At 35.9% G+C, this 19,027-nt stretch overlaps 1 protein-coding gene across 4 annotated transcripts in view; it reads right to left on the reverse strand.

The window, feature by feature from the left end:
* LOC141377471 (uncharacterized) overlaps positions 1-19,027 on the reverse strand; it is a 370,516-nt gene that overhangs the window by 325,677 nt on the left and 25,812 nt on the right. For 3 of the 4 annotated variants that reach the window (XR_015507898.1, XR_015507901.1, XR_015507902.1), the window contains exon 1: positions 2,175-2,251. The exons of the other annotated variant lie outside the window; for it this stretch is intronic. The gene's annotated coding sequence lies outside the window, so the exon portion shown is untranslated. Of the gene's footprint in view, positions 1-2,174; positions 2,252-19,027 lie in introns of those variants that run through there. 4 annotated transcript variants of the gene reach the window in all.

Consider the following 19,027-nt stretch of genomic DNA (forward strand, 5'->3'; position numbering starts at 1 on the left):
TCTCAAAGATTAGCCACTCTGAGCTCTCATAGACACGCACACACATAGGCAAAAGCAAGGCACACAAAGCACGGTCCCCTCGATGCACTGATGCATTTAATCAGAGGGGCATTTTTCAGCAGAGGGAAAGTAATCATTTTTGCACAATAAGGCCCATCTGAAAACGTCCACTCACATTTGTGTGGTGGCAGCATGCAGTCCTGGTGGATGCATTATGTATTCCAGTGATAGATTAGGCTCATAGTATTTGTGCTGCCCTCTTGATGCTGAATGTCACCTTCTTTAATCATTCTTTCCCAAACAAACAACTTGAGTCCGCTCTTTTCCGAAAAATTTTAGCCCAATACTGAAGAAAAACCACTCCACTAGAAGTGCAGTGTCATTTACAGAATGAATTGCAATCATGGAGCAAACAGTTGAAAACTAAAAATGCAAGAAGCGTTTTTTGAAATAAAACTTCATTCATTCATTTTCTTTGGCTAGTCCCTTTATTAATCAGGGGTCGCCACAGTGGAATGAATTGCCAACTTATTCAGCTTATGTTAAATGCAGCGGATGCCCTTCCAGCTGCAACCCAGTACTGGGAAACCCCCATACACTCACCATCACACTCATACACTATAACCAATTTTGTTTATTCAATTCACCTATTGCATGTCTTTGGACTATGGGGAAAATCAGAGTACCCGGAGAAAACCCATGCATACCTAGCCGGGATTCAAACCAGCAATCTACTGTGGGGCGGCAGTCCTAACCACTAAGCCAACGTGTTGAAATAAAATATTACTATAATTCTTAGAAACAAGCATTTAGGGTGAGAAGTTTAATTATCAATTATGCAATTACTACTCACTCTCATTTATTGGTGCCTGATTTTTCAGGAATCACCACTAAAGAATGAACCGCCAATTACTCTGGCATATATGTTTTTTTTTTTTTTTTTTGGTTTCTTGCTGCTGATGACCTTCCAGCTGCAACCCAGGGGTCCTTTCTTCGTACCTTGCTTAAATGATCTAAGATGATTTGGCAGATCCTGGATCTTTTAATCTTGACAATTGATCTCTCTCTAATTTGGTTCTTCAAACAAAGTTCGCGAATCAGATTAAAATGTCAGTACGAAGAACGGACCCCTGGACTAAGAATATATTAATTTATATTAACACATAGTAATATAAAAATGATTTTCCCCTGTTGCCAAGTCATCAAACAATAAACAGCAGTGATGATTCTTTCTTAAACAAGTCAGTTAATGGAGGATTCAGAAATTCACTCTTAATAAGCAAATAACTTGCACCATACTGAGACACTAAAAATTGAAAAAGTTGTATTTCAGCAAATTTTTCAAGCCGACGACAGCTTCACCTAAACCATTAACTTAAAAGTGTATACCAAATAACAAGAGTAAATGATTAAAGTCACGCCCTTTAAAACTGATTTGAACTCATTTTTTTTTCAGAAATCAAAGTGTCAAATAGATTGCCAAAATGCGATTTTAAAAATCTGATGTAAATTATCATAAATGCCCCCTCCTGAACATGCAAACACAAACAAACTGAGAAATGTAAATGACATCAAAACCAAATGCCAAAACCACATCTGTTAGTCAGCTTGGTAAAGCATCATTTTAGACACATTACAGCCAAACTAATGTGATGAGATCAATGTAAACATTGCTAAAGTAAGCAGTAATAATCAAAATACCATTTTATTTACCAAACAGAAATTATTTAGCTATCAAAAAAAAAAAAAAAATCCATGTTACAACCCCGGGTATACATATTATTACAATTACTGACTGCAAGTCAATAGTTCTGACACAAGACTATGTTTTACTTGTTTATGAAATGTGTTATTTTGTAAATAATAAAAAAAATAAAATGTATTCACCAAAAAAAAGTTATCAGTTAATTGCGCCACTGGCTATCACTGATAGTAAACCCATGATATAAAACTATAGTTCATTTGTTTGACCACAAACGCGACGCCAAGCAAAGATCTAGATGCCAATTAAGCACCTGTTTGCATAGGAAAACTCTTTTTGGTCTCAACCAGCATAGGAAAGTTAGCTTTCGTTTAAACCAGCCCTCAAGTACACGTTGTTCAACAAATAATTCTACAAGAGTTGTTTGTGAAAGATTACATGTTTCTAACTTCTCAATAAAAAGATTACTGACCTGAGGTGCCGCTCATCGGCGAGTTCAGTGAGTCATCAATGAGTTCACACGGGCATTCACTTCCGAACAGCGCCCCCAGTGACTGAAGACACACTGGTTTATAATATGCTAAAGGAAATATATCATAGCTACCTATAATGAAGACAAACAGTATCTATCTATCTATCTATCTATCTATCTATCTATCTATCTATCTATCTATCTATCTATCTATCTATCTATCTATCTATCTATCTATCTATCTATCTATCTATCTATCTATCTATCTATCTATCTATCTATCTATCTATCTATCTATCTATCTATCTATCTATCTATCTCATTTAATAAAAGGTTTGACAATGCAACCGCTGCATACATTTAATTTTTTAAAATATGAAAAATATGAGAAAGAAAAGTTATACTCTTAAACAAAACAAATGCATAAAATAATGCATTAATGAATAAATGAATGAAAATGAAAAAATATATATGTATCATTCATGTGACATACCCTACATTAGAGGACAAAAACAAATGGGATACAAAAGAATCTATCCATCCATCCATCCATCCATCCGTCCGTCTGTCTATCAGTCTGTCTATCTATCTATCTATCTATCTATCTATCTATCTATCTATCTATCTATCTATCTATCTATCTATCTATCTATCTATCTATCTATCTATCTATCTATCTATCTATCTATCTATCTATCTAAATTGATCAAATGTTTGACAATGCAACCGCTGCATATATTTAACTTCTTAAAATATGAAAAATATAAGAAAATAAACTTATTCTCTTAAATCAAACAAAACAAATATATAAAATAATGCATGGATGAATGAATAAATTTTTTTTTAAATATGTATTAACCATGTGACACATACATTTTAGCCGACATTTACAAGCCTAAATTTAAGGACAAAAACAAATGGGAAACAAAAGTATCCATCCATCCGTCCGTCCGTCCGTCCACCCATCCATCCATCTATCTGTCTATCAAAATTGATAAAAGGTTTGACGATGCAACAGTAGCATATATGTAACTTCTTAAAATGATAAAGAAAAGTTATTCTCTTCATACACATTTTCTAAAATCACAAAGAAAATATTGGAAATAAACAGTAAACAATCAAATGAATAAATAAATGAACGAAAATTTAAAAAATGTACCCCCCATATATAATACATAGCCTATTTTAGGACACAAACAAATAGGAAACAAAAAAGGAAAGAGAAAACAAAGCAAAAAAAGTGAGAAAAATCAACATTTCTTAGGAGTGTTTCCTTTGATTTTGATCTTTATATTCTGAGAGTTGTAGATGTCCTGTTTGGCAGCATGACAGTGTTTCTCAGAGCCAGATTAATGAGTCTGATGAAGGCATGGCATCTGGAAGCACATCAGTAAATTCAGGGCACACCGCGATGCTCTCCGGCAGAACCATCATTTCATCTTTTCCGTCTTCAGATCTTCCTCATTCTCCACCTTGCCGGAGTGTGTTTTGGTGGTGTTTAGAATGCAGTGGATCAGATCGGCCTCATTTCACTGCCCTCAGTCCTGATCCATATATTCCTAAACTTCCTCCAGATTTATATGACATCCTGAAGCCTCAACGTTAAATGAATGAGTGGCTGTCAGAGATGAGGCCATGAGTATGAAGAGCTGAGCCATGAACTGTCAGATCTGACCCCCAAGCAACATGTTTTACTAAAAATCTGTGATTGTTTCTTTCTTTAACTTGTCAGAGTGGTTCACTGCAAAGTATACAAGTTGTGAGTGATTTTGAAAGGTGGAAACGTCAGACTTGCTAATTCTCAACACCTATATATGGGAGGCTTTGCCTAAAATGAAAATAGAATAGCTACATATGCACATTATAAACATTAAAACACATTATAAACACATAAATATTATAATTATTTACGTAAACTAGTTTTTAAGACAAAAGCAAATGCGGCATGATCAACAACCTAATAGTGAACTATTTGTGTAGACACTGCTGTTTTGTTTTTGTTTTTTTTACCACTTTGTAAGTAACTACCAAAAACATTTATAACTTCCAAATTTTATGCTAACAGGTAAATCATTCCACAATTTGGTTCCCTTAACGGATTGACCAAAAGAGGTCTTACACTTTGGAACAAGACCGTCACCATTAGCAGTTGCTCATGTGACTATGAGAGGATTGATATACACTGTAAAAATGATAAGATTAATTAGCCCTGACAACATATGTTTTTTAGTCATTGTAATTTATTATACTAAGCTAATCATGTTCTAGCTTAATTTTATACGTTTTGAAAGCTGTTTTAAGTCAGTTTAACATAATAGAAGTTCATTGGATCCATGTGCTCAGGTTTCCGCCACAGTCCAAATACATGCATTACAGGTCAATTGGGTTGACTAAATTGTCCTTAGTGTGTGTGTGTGTGTGTGAATTAGTGTGTATGTGTTTCCCAGTGATGGGTTGCAGCTGGAAGGGCATCCGCTGCATAAAGCATATGCTGGATAAGTTGGCGGTTCATTCTGCTTTGGCAAGAATGTGGATTGCTGTGGATTCAGCTTTAAAAAATAAGGCAACCAGGATTTTTTTTTACAGTGTACTGATTAGATCAGAAAACAGCATTGGAACCTGATTATTTAAACATTTAAAAAACAATTAAGGATAAATAAAACTAAAAAGGTTTTGCTTATATAAAACCTCACAATGATGTTTGTTTATATATCAAATGAATAGGCTTCAATGTGATTAAAGAGGCTGGTAACCATGATGTAATGCAATATGACAAGTGTGAGAATATCATTGTATATTATTTTGCAATCTGATATATTAAAAATCTTTTAATTAAATGAAAACAGTTTAGACTTGGCCTTCTTAGACTCATTTTTAACATAACTATCAAATTTTAAACTCATGTCTAGAGTTATGCCAACATACTTGAACTCGTTCACTTCTTTAATAACTTTGTTTATTCAGCACCTCAGATCGATGTATTGTTATTTCTGTGTAATTAATTTGCATGTAATTTCCGAGTAAAATGTTTTCTACCCTATTTTTATTTTTAATTAAAATAAAAAATTTGAATAAAGTTTATATATATATATATATATATATATATATATATATATATATATATATATATATATATATATATATATATATATATATATATTAGTATTATTATCATTATTATTATTATTAAAACATCTCTGTCCTGTGGGATCTATAACACACACAAACACATTGTGAAATGCTAAATATTAAAACTTTTTTTATTTATTTCTTTGTAAATTAATATGTTTAGTGTGATTTTACAACATGTGGATGAATTCAGAAAAGTTTTATTTTTCATATTATACTTACATTTTATTATTTTATTTTATTATATTTTATTTATATATATATATATATATATATATATATATATATATATATATATATATATATATATATATATATATATAATGTTTTTATTATGTTTGCATTTATTCATTATTTTATTTTTATTTTACAACATGGATACATTCAGAAAAGTTTTATTTTTCATATTATAATTACATTTTATTATTTTATTATATACATAATGTTTTTATTATGTTTGCATTTATTCATTATTTTATCATTATGAGAGAGATAGATAGATAGATAGATAGATAGATAGATAGATAGATAGATAGATAGATAGATAGATAGATAGATAGATAGATAGATAGATAGATAGATAGATAGATAGATAGATAGATAGATAGATAGATAGATAGATAGATAGATAGATAGATAGATAGATAGATAGATAGATAGATATTAGACAACATGCCCACTAGATGGAAGCATTGTGCACATTTTTGTCTAGCATCATCTGATCAGTTTATTCTTCTTTTCATTAAATAATTACATCAATTCACCCTTATCAGTCATTTTATTTAACATTTTAGACAAAAGCAAAAGGATTAACTTAATTCAAATATAATGTAGTTTTCAAAAGCATTTCACACAGCCCATAAATGAAGCCCACAGTGAGGAAGCAAACTGAAGATGATGAGTAGGAGTAAAATCTATCCTCATTATGTCCAGACTGAGGGGTCTCAGGACACTTAACATTTCTCAGGATGAAAATATCCCTCTGTCCCCCCTTGGATTTAGATTTTGGCACAGACAGATATCAAGAGAGCCATCCGCACTCCTCTTATTCCGAGTATGTTTATAAATTTCCTTAAATGTCCATTTAGCCACTGTCACTTGTTTGCTCCCAGAATATCTAGCCTAAAGATCAATTGCAGCGGATGTCACTCTGCTCCCATAAGCATGTTGTACACAGATTAAGTATGTTATGTAAACTGCAGCTTTAACCAAAGCCGACCCTTCGCCCAGGAATGCAGCTTTCTCTTAAAGTGATGAATATGCAGCAAAATGAGCACGACTCCTGCACTCACAGTAGTTTATTTGAGCTAAAAGTGAAGATTTACTTCAGAGCACATGCTTTTAAATTGACAAGCTCTGACTGACAAACTTTCATGAGAACACTCAAAACGCAACTAGATAGAGTTTAAAATGCAGCATTTCTATAGCTCATACACACAGAAAGTTTTTTTTTTTTTTGCACTATATTTATATTACTGCAGTTAGTTGTAAAAACACTCCACATAAAAAAATATATATATATATGCTTAAAGAGTTGAGTTTGACCATTTTTAATCCATTCAGATGAAGATAGTTCTGAATCATCTTCTCTCACAAATGTCTTTGTGGTTGCAAGATTTGTGGCAGCTGTGTGATACCATTGCACCTGTTGCAGCCATGGTACTGCAGCAAAGTTCCTTGATTATTACGCCATAATGAATTTAGTTCCTATCCATATCAGACTAAAAAATACCAACATTTTGGTAATAACTCTTTGATCATTTTCGAGTGAGATGCTAATGGTCTAATCGGATTCAATGATCTATGCTAAGCTAAGCTAAAGGCTCTCCCACCAAACCCGGAGATCGGCTGAATGGATTCAAAAATGGTAAAACTCAACTGTTTAACTCTACACCAGTTGTAAAATGAGGCTACAACTGGTGTTTTCCAACTTTGGTGTTTTACAACTTTGAGATTTCCAAAGAAAGCGTTTCTCAATCCCGATCCTTGTGTCACACTAAGTTCTTATTTAACTCATATAACCTGCTTGTTCGAAGATCTCTGTGTAAGACATGTGTTTTCAGTGACATGTTCCCTATACAGTGTGCAATCTTCCATAGTCCCTTCTCCTTCATTGTGCTCTACTGGAGCATGAGAAACCTTTATTTCACTTTGAAACCTTCGTTCACAGATTTACACAACAGCACTGCCTGCAGAGTTTTACTAGAGAAGCATGAAGTATGCCATAATATCAATAAATACAATAGAAATTCACATGTCACACACTAAAAGCCATGGCACTTGTTGTCGAATTAGAACAAACGTCTGATGGAAAGAGAAACAAACAAAATGTGCAGTGCGGTAGGGCACAAGCACTGGGATAAAGAAACGCTGCTTTAACTTCGAGAACAACACATACTTAATACTCTTTATCGTACATGTACTATTATTCTATGTACAGTTGAAATCAGAATTATCAGCCCGCCTGAATTATTAACCCCTCCCTTTATTTTTAAACGTAATAGTTTTAATAACTCATTTCTAATAACTGATTTATTTGATCTTTTCCATGATGACAGTAAATAATATATTACTAGATATTTTCAAGACACTTCTATACAGCTTAGAGACTTTTAACGCTTAACTAGGTTAACTAGGCTGGTTAGGGTAATTAGGCAAGTTATTGTATAACGATGGTTTGTTCTGTAGACCATTCAGAAAAAAAATAGCTTAAAGGGGTTAATAAGTTTGTCCTTAAAATGGTGTTTAAAAGTTTTTAAAACTGCTTTTTTCTAGCCGAAATAAAACAAATAAGACTTACTTCTTCAGAAAAAATATTATCAGACATACTGCGAAAATCCTTGCTCTGTTAAACATCATTTGGAAAATATAAAAAAAAAAAAGGAACAAAAATCAAAGGGGGCTAATAAGTCTGACTTCAACTGCATATATTATTTACATTTGCATTTACATTTAGTCATTTAGCAGACACTTTTATCCAAAGCGACTTACAAATGAGGACAAGGAAGCAACTTACACAACTATAAGAGCAACAATGAATAAGTGCTATAGGCAAGTTTCAGGTCTGTAAAGTCTAAGAAGGAAAGTATTAGTACTTTTTTTTTTTTTTTTTTTGGGTACAGTTAAGGTGATATCCAGAGAGGCAATTGCAGATTAGGAAGTGAAGTGGAGACTAAATAGTTGAGTTTTTAGTCGTTTCTTGAAAATAGCAAGTGACTCTGCTGTTCTGATGCAGTTAGGGAGTTCATTCCACCAACTGGGCAGATTGAGCGTGAGCGTGAGCGAAAGTGATTTCTTCCCTCTTTGGGATGGAACCACGAGGCGACGTTCATTCACAGAACGCAAGTTTCTGGAGGGCACATAGATCTGCAGAAGTGAGAGCAGATAAGAAGGAGCAAGGCCAGAAGTCGCTTTGTAGGCAAACATCAGAGCTTTGAATTTGATGCGAGCAGCAACTGGCAGCCAGTGCAAACGGACGAGCAGCGGAGTGACATGTGCTCGTTTAGGTTCATTGAAGACCACTCGTGCTGCTGCGTTCTGGAGCAGCTGAAGAGGCTTGATAGAGTTAGCTGGAAGCCCAGCTAGTAGAGAGTTGCAGTAATCCAGTTTGGAGAGAACAAGAGCTTGAACAAGAAGTTGAGCTGCATGTTCAGATAAAAAGGGTCAGATCTTTTTGATGTTATAGAGTGCGAATCTGCACGATCGAGCAGTTCTAGAAATGTGGTCAGAGAAGTTTAGTTGGTCATCAATCGTTACTCCAAGGCTTTTCACCATTTTGGATGCAGTAATGGTTGCCCCATCCATCTGGATTGAAAAGATATGATGTAGAGTCGGGTTGGCAGAAACTACAAGCATTTCCGTTTTTGCGAGGTTAAGCTGAAGATGATGATCTTTCATCCAGTGTGAAATGTCCAACAGGCAGGCTGAGATGCGAGCTGGAACGGAGGGATCATCAGGATGAAAAGAGAGGTATAGCTGGGTATCATCAGCATAGCAGTGGTAGGAGAATCCATGTCTCTGGATGACTGGACCTAGAGATGACGTGTAGATGGAGAAGAGAAGTGGCCCAAGAACAGAGCCTTGAGGTACCCCAGTGTTTAGATGCTGTATGTTGGACTCATCTCCCCTCCAAGGGGATTCTAAAATTCCTTTAGAATGACATTATATACTCTGTCACTACAAGTGAAATATGTTTATATACTTGCACAATGCTCATTTCGACATTGATATCACAATGCAATCATTAGCAATAGTCACACTGCAGGATTTGCAATGTCAAGTTCAGCTTCAGTTTATTCATTCCTCAGGATATTTGAGTGGAATTATTGCTAACCAGGAACCATATTGAGTGATTGTGAAGTTTAACCTTAATAGAGTTAACAAGTTCTTCTTTTATTTTTATTTCTAAGGCCAATGAATCAGACTATTGTATACAAGTTATTGTGTTTAAATTATATCAATGAAAATGTATTGCACTAAACTTTAATACAATGAAGACTGCGCATGCAGTTTTATTTGATTATTCAACCTGTACCTATGAATAAAGGTAGACAAAAAAATTATGCAGATTATCTGGCCAAAATGATCCAAATCTATCTAAAATTAGAAGTTTTTTTTTTTCTTCAAGTTGAGCTATTCAAATGATTTGGTGAAATAATTATATTCACAACGCAATAAATACTGCAGAAAAACAAATTAACCCAATGTCAGATTTTTTCTATATCGTCCAGCCCTACTGCCCACACAACTTCTTAACGTTTCTGATTTTGACTAATGTAATGAAGGGCATATTTTATGAAGCTACAATAATAATTGGAACAATAATAATTGTGAAAAGAGCTATACAATTGAATTGAATTGAATGGAATTGAATTGAATTAAACTGAATCGAGTTATTGTGCATTGAGTGTCCCTCAGAGCTCTCAGCAACTTGCTTGAAGTCTCAGTGTTAAGAATATGAAAACAAAGAAACAGACAGGAACAAATTATCCTTGGTGCAATGAACTCCCAGTGCATATTGATCACTTTTTAATCTACTCAAAACATTCATTTAACAGAGTGAACTGTTATCAACTGCTATCAACATCAAATCGATCAAAATCTTCTAAAATTGGACTTGTATGAAAAGCAAACACCTTTCCGAGATGCTTTGATTTGACCAAGTATACTTGAAAAGACAATCGGTTACTGGCATTACTGCCTCCCCACCAAGATGAATGAGGTTTTCGAAGAAAGGATTCCTACTTCAGATACAAAAGATATAGAGACCATATGTTTCACATTGAACTATATGTAACCATGTGTTTTATGCAGCTCTTAAAGTGAAAGGACTCATATTGTGTAAGGCCTCGGGGAGAAGGACGCTTTTCTTTGACCTCTCTGCTGGCCTTTAAGGTTTTGCTTTTCATTCTTTTAGACACTGTGATGTTGTGCATATACAATAACAGGGTACATGAAATGTAAGTTGTGATTGTTTTTTTTTCTTTTCTTCTTCCTATTCTGCTATGTATCTGAGTGAATAAATGGCTTCTTGAAAATAAAATGTATTTTAAGTTTGCCCTTTGGGAGGCGACTGGATGGTTGGATTATTTTTGTTTGCTTATTGGTTGCAGGGTCACCTGCTAATTAGAAACATTAATATTAAGACATTAACCAGGGAGAGGTGCCATATTTTAAGAGATATTTAAGTCAAAAATTAAATATGCTGTTTAATTTACTTAACCCTTAAGATCAGGGGGGCCCAAACTTTTTCGTATGAAGGGCCAAAAACCAAATTTCATTGAGAGTCATGGGCCAAAGGTAAATATACCAAACTATATTACATTAAAGTTGCCATGGGTCATTTCAGTCATTGATTTATTGAATAATATTTCAAAATAAATAGAAAACATTACTTTAAATCATATAAACTAATGCAGTATAACTTTTTAAATGATAACTTATTGAAATAAAAACATAAACAATCACATTAATAACACAGTGGAGTTCAGTGAGGATAAACTGGTCAACCAAAATCTGCCTTTGCCTTGATTTGCTCACCAAACTTTCTGCATTGTCGGGTGACTGTATTTATATTTAAACAAAATCTGATTAATTTACACCATTTAATTGAAACACTTAATTCAGTTAGCTTTTAGCTATCAAGCAAACAAAGGGTTACATCAAATTTGAATTGACAGTCTTGAAAGGATTCCAATCATTCTACCTCGCTTCTCAGATGGGATGGTGGGCCAAATCAAAGGTTACCCTGAGCCAACTTCGGGCCCTAGTTTGTGCATCTCTGCTTAAGATGCAGCTGATTTTTCTTTCTCAGTAGAAGAAAAAAAATATATATATATTTTTTTTTTTTCTTCAAAAGTCTCCAGTTTCCATTCTTATTGTAATCGGGGATGTGGAACTGGCAACAGGGGTGCGGATCCAAATGCAGGTTTATTAGAATGGTCATGCCCACAATGGTCAACACAGGTGCAAACAGATGTATACAGGCAACCCAGATCGTAGTCAAAAGGCAGGCAGATGGTCAGAGGCAGGCAGCAGAGAGGAATAAACAAATAAAGCAAGGATCAAAAACACGGCAAAGCAAGACAAAGGAAAATGTGTTGTAGTGTTACTAAATAGATAACAAGACTCAGCCATGAATCAGTCCTTGAGCAGCTTCAGCTGTGAGAGTGTAATCAGTCAAGATCTGGAACTTGTTGATGAGTATATGATAACAAAATTTTCATTTTTGAGTAAAAAAAAACCTTTAAAGAGCCCATATTATACATGAAATAGGGTCATATCTTGGTAGTAAGGGTCTTTAACAACAGTTTAATATGCATGCAAGGTCAAAAAACGCTTTCATGGTCTTATAATCTGCATTTATTTTTACCTAATTATCCCAGCGACTCCCGTATGAATCGTCCAGTGACTCATTTGTTCCCAAACCCCTCCTTAGCGCGAAGCTAATCTGCGCTGATTTGACCAATGACAGTCTGTTGCGATTGGTCGACTGCCTTCAGTGAGAGAGAGAAATGCCCAACAGCTAATCAGCAATATAAAAGTAATCACAGTTCATACACGCTCGATAGTGTAAGGCGTGGATTTTAGCTGCCAGTGGGTCAATGTAAATACAGACTATGGACTTGAAAATACAGATGACTAACTATTTTGAGCAAAAACTCCAAAAACAGTTGAGGAGATCTCCTAGCTTCTCACTCTGCTCTTTTCACAGACACACACACACACATATTGCACACACACACACACACACACACACACACACACACACACACACACAAACAAACACACACCTCCGGACGACAGCGCGTGCACACGCGCACACACACACGCACACACAGACACACACACTACTCCTCCTCCACGGAGCTCCGTAAACAAAGCAGCACGCGCCGCGTTTTAAACGTGGCTTTGCACCTGATATGAGAATAAAGCGAGTTAACCTGATACAGTACACGCGGTTACAAGTAACAAATCACAACTAAATACATTTGCAAGCTAGAGTCAACGAGGCAACTTTAATCGCACGTACTTACACTTGAGAAATGGAGGAAGAAACCCATCCTGACATGTCCATCAGTAAGTTACTCTTTACTGATCCTTCCTTTAACAAACGCTGATGAAGTATTCTTTGTAGCATGTTGTTTGCAGAAGTTTCCAGTAGTTTCCAACTGCTTGGCTATAATGCTGAGGTTTCATCTTTGGGTAGAGGCTCGATAATATCCATCTGCAGTGTGACTTCAATCGACCGGCATGTTTGTGTGTGTGTGTGTGTGTCTGGGTTTCTGCGTCAGAGGGCGGGGCCGCAGGTTTGAAATCTCCCGGGTTTGCACGTGCACGTGAATAACTTGGTTTCATTCGTACGTCATGGCGAAACACCTAATGACTTGGTATCAAGGCGACTCGTTTGAAGCACTAAGAGTCGACTCTTTTATAGATGAATCAACAGTTTTAAACACTGTACACTAACAGATTTAAGCCTTAGCTGGATACTTCACTTCACTTAGAGCTGTGTTACACACTACATGGAGGGGAATTTTCAAAAACCCATAATATGGGCTCTTTAAGACGTCAAAAAAAGCTGCCGTACATAGAAATGTGTCGACCATATCTTCTAATCTGACTAGAACACATCTTATTAGCAATGTTAACAGGACTTATAACAAATAAGTGCAATGCAATTCAACAAGTGGAAGTCAGGAATGGTGGGATTAATGTGTAGGCACTGTAAATACAGAGTATAGACCAATCGGGATTGTTTTGCATGTTTGGACAGGAATTTAAAAATGTCACCAAAGAATGCTATCAAGTTACTAACTAGTTAGCAAGTTTTACATTAAGTTTCAAAGCTGTATGCAAAACGAAGATATACATGTTTTTATTTTTTACAGTTTTGTATTTTATATTATTTTTATATGTAAAATATTAACAACAAAACTAGTCTATATCAAGAGATCTAAAGGATGCCGTAAACTTCTTATGTCTGATTGGTACAATCCTCTACAAAGCAGCATGTAATGCCTCCATTAGGATTATGTCAAGATATAATCACTGTGTTATGTTGCTTTTGGGCTCAGTTAAATTGAGAGCTCCATCTGTAATAAACACATGTGATCTTCTAAGATTTACTAGTGTTTGTTGAAACAACAAACCCAGATGCAACCCAAAAAGCAGCATGCTTGTATTCTGATAGTTGAGAACTTCCAATGCAATCTCACGCCAGTGGGCTATACTGTATGCACAGCTAGTGTTTTTCAGCTAATTATAAACTTCCGGTGAAAGCTTAATGTTACTATTTTCAATTTTATAAGGTTCTTTTTACAGCATCGGTGCTGTAATGTAATTAAAACAAAATCAGTTAGACTTAAGCATTCGTTTAGCTGTTCAAGCAAAAGACATGCAAGCACTTATGCCATCAGGATCAGCAGGCTAATGCAGAAACTCTGAACTACTGAAAATACTGGAGAAAATAGAATTTAATGCAGGGCTTCTTGTCCGGTCTAAGACCTACTTTATATCGCATATCTATCAGGCAGTGAAAATCACTGATGTTTTTAAAAAATCAGACCTTAAACGTGGCATTTTATAATGGAAAGACACAAGTTCACAAAAAGCCCATTAGGCTGGCTGGCTGAAATAAAAGTCCATGTGAATATACCCCATTTAAAACTTCTTGATTAAGTGGCTAACTCATATTCTTCTGTACTATTTCATTCAAACATTTTAGTACAACTTGCTGATCTACATTGATGGTTGGGTTTAGAAGTGAGCTTTGGTGTCATACCTCCTTTTAAAAATCTTAAATTTTCATACTATTTAAATCATATGAATTTGTACGAATTAACCACCAAATTGACAGATGATAGATGCATTGGTATGGATGAATGGATGGATGGATGCAGTGGGATGAACAAATGCATTGGGATGGATAGACATACGGACGGAGGGATGGATGGATTAGGATGCACTGGGATGGATGGATTGGGATGCATTGGGAAATATTGGGATGGATGAATGGATGGATGGATGGATGGATGGATGTATTGGGATGGACTGATGCAGTGGAATAAAAGGATGGACGGATCCATTGGGATGGACGAATGGACAGATGCATGGGATAAACTGATGCATTGGGATGGATGGATGGATGGATGGATGGATGGATGGATGGATGGATGGATGGACAGTTGCATTGGGTAAGATGGAAGGACGGATGTATTGGGATGAATGGATGGACAGATGCATTGGGATGGCTGAATGGACAGATGAAAGGATGCATTGGGATGGATGGATGGATGGATGGATGGATGAATGGATGGATATGAACAGATGCATTGGGATGAACTGATGCATTAGAATGTATGGACAGACAAATGCATTGGGATGGACGGATGGACGGATGCATTGGGTTGGATGGATGGATGGATGGATTAGGATGCACTGGGGTGAATTAGGATGCACTGAAATGGATGGATTTGGATGCATTGAGATGGATCGATGGATTGGGATGCATTTGGATGGATCAATGGATTGGGATGAATGGATAGATTGGGATGCATTGGGATGCACGTATGCATTGTGATGGATGGATGGGGATGGACAGATGCATGGGGATGGATAGATGGATGAATAGATGGATGGATGGATGGATAAACTTAAAGTTACACTTTAAAACTATCAACCAAACAACTGTACACATAATCCATTAGTTTGCACCACATTTTTTTCATGATCAAACACTTAAACCACCATCCAAAATTCACTAAAGTTCTCTGACACCCATCTCAGACAGGCTATTTCTCCCAGAAAGCCCTCTTTCTGTCCCGTCACAGCCGTCAAGCTCAGACTGACTGTAATTCAGACAAGCAGAGCCGACACTAAGAGCACGAGGGCATGTTCAGCCCAGGCTTCCTCCTTGAAGTGTAAATGAGATTTGTGTCTCCTGGGATCCACATGATGTCTGTAACAAAACTGTGTCGGTGTCTGTTTGACCTGTGATGGAGGATAAAGCCACATCGAGAGGTCTGGGGTTTGAAAAAGGTGAGATACCAACCACATAAACACTGTAGCCAGAGACAAATCCATCACAACAGGGAACTAAAGAGCATTTTACCCATAAGACACACTACACGACTGGCTGTATTTAAGGCATTTCAACATGAATTTACAACAGGAAAAAAAGAAATGCCGCAGATGAGTTTTTATTACGCGCCCCCAGCCATTTTATTTCCGCACAAAGGAAATGTTAAAATGACATGCTTTATATTAGATAGAGTTATGTAAAGTCTTTGCGCCAGATTTGCATAATGTACCTGGCACAGGGAGTTCATTTCTGAAAGTGAAGGTTAATTTATGTTTACTGCACTTTAGCTTCCGAAGGCTTTGTCAAGATAAATCATATAGATTTTAATAAATGTCAGCATGTGGAAATGTTACGGGAGCCCGGAGAGCTATAACTCAGCTGACAGTTTGCCTATTCCTGGAGCTCCAAAGTGTATCTGGTAGTGTGAAGCATAACTAAATATGATCAAAACAAGATTTTGACATTAATCTGACAGCGTTTTAATGTGGATATTTCAAACTAAGTGGGAAAAGGTTTACATTTAAGCTATAGAGTGCTCATCATAGCATTATGTAGTTAGCAGATGCTAAGGATTGAAAGGAGGAGAGGAATTTGCTAAAGTAAACAGTGATGTTAAACTGATGAACTGGAGTAACAGTAAACCCATATTTCAATAAGCAGGTGCTTCTTCAACAGGCACTTAAAAAAATGATTATTCCAACGCAATCTCATGGCAACTTTTATTTAGTGGTTAATTCATATGAATTTGTACAATCTAATTGTACAATTTAGTATGATTTGCTCATCACCCAAGGACGGTTGGGGTTAGGGGTGGGGTTGGATGCCACGCCTCCTTTTTAAAATCGTACATTTTCGTACAACTGAACTCGTACGAATTTGTACCAATTAGCCACTGAACTTACAAAATACCTACGTTTTCTCGTGAGATCAGGCTAATTATTCCGCTCCTACTGATCTTTCTTGGAGGCTCTACTTACTGGGCATTATTAGTTTGGAATACACCACAGCCAAAATAAATGGTGGCAGTAAGAATAATTTACAATTTTGGTTAAGTATTAGAGAAACTTTATCAGATATGTTTCAATCCTTATTTTGTACTTATTAATGCAGTACTACCATTTTATTCTTATTTTACCAATCATTTGGGTGGATCTTGGGCTTTGTTATATTCATTCATTTTTCTTCGCCATAGTCCCTTCATTCATCAGTGGTCACCAAAGTGAAACGAATCACCAACTTTTCCAGCATATGTTTTACACAGCTGCAACCCAGTGCTGGGAAACACCCATACACTCTCACATTCCCACACTCTCACTCTCACATTCCCACACATACACTGCTAAAATCTAAAATGTTTAATAAAAAAAATAAATAAATAAATAAATATATATTATATATATATATATATATATATATATATATATATATATATATATTTCTTAAAAAGCATTTTAAATATCTGAAATAAATCCAAAAGTCTTTTTTCTATTGTAAAACTCATTCTTGAGGTGCAGATGATCACAGAGAGCTGAACGGATCTTTTAATCCCAGTTGCTTTGCGCACGTCCTGTCTTGTTGATATGATTATACGCATTACTACAGAGACATTTTAATACACAGCTGTCAATCAATTCGGTGAGTGGGGAAAACCGCACTCCTATATCACATTGCAGTGGCCCTGAAAATGGGATGAATTTGGATCCTATTTAGATGTCCGGAAATAATTTAAAAGAGACTTATTGTGTTTATATCACCCCAATATGACCGTGGACACACAATACCTAAACAGTTCTGTCCAAACAGCTTACAAAAGATGATATTCTTGATAGGCGCCCTTTAAAAAAGCCACAAAGTGTGCACAGTGTTTCTTAATATTCCCTTTCACATCACATTTCATAAATGATATTTCAAGAGTTAAAGTCTTGCACTCTGACAAGGGTAAAACAATAAAAATCATACAAAAATACCCTTTGACAAGTAGCCAAAATAAATGAAAAAGGCATAGTGAAAACTCTCCATGACAGTTTTAAGGCTGAAATATGTTCGTTTGAATAAAAATCCACCCCAGGGACATAAAAGTGCCTGACGTTGATAAAATACTTAGATGCTAATTAACCAGAACGGACAGGGCATCTCCACCAAGCCCTGCAGTAAATCATTCATCAAGTCCAGGAAGGTCAGGACAATTATTTTAAACATCACATGTACAGTAAACCGAGCATCATGGGAAAACTCAAATCCCCATGCTGATAAGGCATTTAAGCCTATATCTCAGTCCAGAGGTAGTGGCATGTCCTCTTTCTCAGCTCCGGTACTTTCCCCAGAAGGTGATGGTTCTTAGTTCCCACACTCTACAAGGTTTTTCAGATCTAAAAGTCCCCCAGCGTCAGTGCAAAACTCACTTCTCATCGGTTCCTCAGGCTGGCTTGCTTACATATTTCAAAACCAGATCACATAGACAACTGAAGTCAAATATAGCTGACTTGCTGTAAACACGCAATCATGCAGTTTACTTTAACCGTTGATGGAAAAGGCGAACATTTGATTTGTTCTCGGCAATAACACAGAAAGATCTCTTACAGCACATACTTTATGCACGCAAGTTTCAACAACTGGAAAAAAAAAAAACACTTTCATGAAGCTTTTTTTTTTTGTCTCCTATTAGGAGTTTTACAACCTTTAAAGATTTTACAACTGACCTAGAGTCGAACAGTTGAATTTTACCATTTATTTTTATTCATTTAGGCAATGTCCAGTTCTGACAGTAGTACTTTTAGCTTAGCTTAGCATAAATCATTAAATCAGATTAGACCATTAGCATCTCACTCAAAAACTAAGTTGCTATTTTTTAGGCCGATATGGTTAAGAACTATACTCTCATTCCGGCGTAATAATCAGGGCTGAAAATTGGCAAACTTCCGTCAATATAATTAATGGGATGGCAAACCTTTTTGCACAGGTAGCATACATTGCAACCATGGAGACATTTGTGAAAGAGAATTTCTATTTTGGGCGTCTTGTGGCGCAGTGGGTAGCATGATCCCCTCATAGCAAGAAGGTCGCTGGTTCGAGCCTTGGCTGGTTGAGTTGGCATTTTTGTGTGGAGTTTGCATGTTCTCCCTGTGTTCGCATGGGTATCCTC

Source organism: Danio rerio, chromosome 14, assembly GCF_052040795.2.
Source record: "Danio rerio strain M-AB ecotype USA chromosome 14, GRCz13ab, whole genome shotgun sequence".
Taxonomy (NCBI): Eukaryota; Metazoa; Chordata; class Actinopteri; order Cypriniformes; family Danionidae; genus Danio; species Danio rerio.